Here is a 2,456-nt window from a genome sequence, read left to right as displayed (position 1 = left end):
CGTATGACAAGGTCTGATTTGTGAATCAGACAGTTTAAATGCATTGATGACCTTTTCTTTTAGAGACATTTTCAAGATTCGATGTCTGTTGAACAATAAATCAAATAGTCTCGACCGAGTGGCAAGTGATGCACCTTTGCACTTGGGTCTGTTGTGACAATCTTCCCTTCTGCTATAACTTCTTCCTCCTCAAACATGTACCAATGCTACAGTTGACATCTTGCATTTGTCTTGGAGATAGTACTTCCTTGGACATCACTTCCTTGGTGTGACTAAAATTTCATAATAAACAGAAAGTATTCTCTTTAAAATTAGAATACTACAAACTGAATATATATTCAATAAACATTTAATAATATAAGAAACAGAAACCTGAGTAAAAGCATTTGAATTCCTATCCTCCACATTCTGTATAATGATACAAAAATTACAAAAGTTATTATTCATGTAATTGGCTATATAAAGCTATACAATCATAAAATGTATAAAAAGTAACTTATAACCTGCTGAGAAAACCTGATAAATGCTTCCATTTTTTCTTCTAATGCCCCTCCCCTTTGTGCTTGAATCTGTAATTGGCTTTCAAGTTCTCTAACTCTCCCACTACTTTGTATTTCTCCATCCACTTTTAATGAAACAACTCCAAATTCGAGTCCCCTAACTCCCCCATGACGTTCAGAACCTAAAACTCGAGCGATAGCATCATCACGGATGGAATCTTCGGCAGGCGTATTGAAAATTGATGTGGCACAATCTTCAATCCTTTTCTATACTTATGGAACTCAAATCAAATACTAGCAAGTGATATCAAAGTTTCGGCAACTGCTTCATTAATTGGTTTTCCATCTTTTCTGAGATGTCCATATTTCCATACTTTTGTTCTTAACCCTTTTAAATGTGGATTTTTTTTCTGCAGTACAAATGTAGTAATAACATATATTGAAATTGGACAATTCAAGTAAAAAGACATGATATGTTCATAAGAAGTACCATTTCATAAGCTACACGTGAATAATCCTTTCCACCCATAGTATGGAAAAGCTTCTGATTAGTTCGCATGTTGCTGAACCTGGAACTTTTCTCCTATTGAAAAAAGAACGAAGTATAAAACAACAATAATTAAAATAAGGGTCAAGCTTTACATGCAAATATACTTACATGAAAATCAGCAGAAAGAGTATCCTCAACAAATTTAACCCACACTTCTTTAGAGTTGACATTCTTTGGTCTAAGAAGGGCAATAGTGCGTGCTCTATTCACATATGATTCAACTTGAGTTCTAATTTGTTTTCTCAATCTTGATTTGAATGTCCTCCAGTACTTTCCCATACATTGAAATGTCATTCTTTGATGACAATTATTGATATTGAACCTTTGCTGTATTTGTGTACAAGTATGAATTTAAGACTTTAGAAAATGATATCATTAAGAAATAAATAAATACAACGTAATAATCTTAAAAGGTAGTTACGAAATGTTACCTGTATGAAAGTCTAGAGCTCCATTTTAGTCTTTTCATTCGCTGAAGTCCAATCTTTAATTACAAAAGGCACATGTTCTCGTACCATGGCCCCAACTATGCTAGAATTTTTTTTCGAGTTCTGCCCAACAACTTGGCTATATTCATTGAATTCTAGATTTATCTTCTGATAATTATGTTCAGGAATCATTTTTACTTGTGTTGGGCCTCTTTTCTTTTTCGGAGCATTTGCAGTTGTTGGCAACATGGTTTACTCATCATTAGTTGGACTAGTTATAATATTGTCTTGTTCATTAGAATTGTTTAGTCGCTTACTGGTCTCTCGAATTGCATTAGCAAGTGAAGCTCTTCTTCTTTTAGAACTCTTCGAAGTTCGTTTAGTTGGCTTTGAGAATACAACATGGAAACATAAGTTAAGTGTAATTATTTTCAAAACTTAGCATATATCTTATGTATTATAAGAAAATACAATTACCCGAGCATTGTCCATTGTACAAAATGTATTTCGGATTGAAATGATTCTCTAGAGCTAGAATAAAAACCCACAACATCAAGACAAATAGATGTTATTCAACATTTCATCGCAATATGAATGGATAGATAAATCAAATGTCAAAATATTCTAGAAAAATTGATCATTATGTAAAAAGTATGTTGTCTACAGAAAATGGAGTTACCAAACTACTTTACGTATCACAGTACGCCTTCAACATCTATTCTTGCATAATTGTCATCTTCATCATGGTTGTCTGTAATTGGCTGTGATATATCTAGTGGAATAGTTACCTCATAGACTGTATCTTCTTCCAAATTTGATGCATCAAAGTCTCTTTGTAGCGCTTGCAAATCCACATACTAAATAGATGTTTCATTTTCCCTAGAATAAAATACTTGTTTCGCCTATGTTGCCAAAATGAACGGATCATTTTCAAATTGTCGGTGTCCCTCGTTAAGGTTAACCAAAGTGAATCCATTT

At 33.2% G+C, this 2,456-nt stretch overlaps 1 long non-coding RNA gene across 1 annotated transcript; it reads right to left on the bottom strand.

Annotated features, from left to right (window-relative positions):
* Positions 1-241: 241 nt before the first annotated feature.
* On the bottom strand, positions 242-605 carry LOC111390815. Its single transcript, XR_002701986.1, has 3 exons — positions 504-605; positions 373-408; positions 242-272 (listed from the first exon to the last, which is right to left on the bottom strand). It is a non-coding gene; the product is annotated as an uncharacterized LOC111390815 (long non-coding RNA).
* Between the last annotated feature and the right edge of the window lie 1,851 nt (positions 606-2,456).

Source organism: Olea europaea, unplaced genomic scaffold, assembly GCF_002742605.1.
Source record: "Olea europaea var. sylvestris unplaced genomic scaffold, O_europaea_v1 scaffold718, whole genome shotgun sequence".
Taxonomy (NCBI): domain Eukaryota; kingdom Viridiplantae; phylum Streptophyta; class Magnoliopsida; order Lamiales; family Oleaceae; genus Olea; species Olea europaea.
This window is presented reverse-complemented; position numbering and strand designations above follow the sequence as displayed.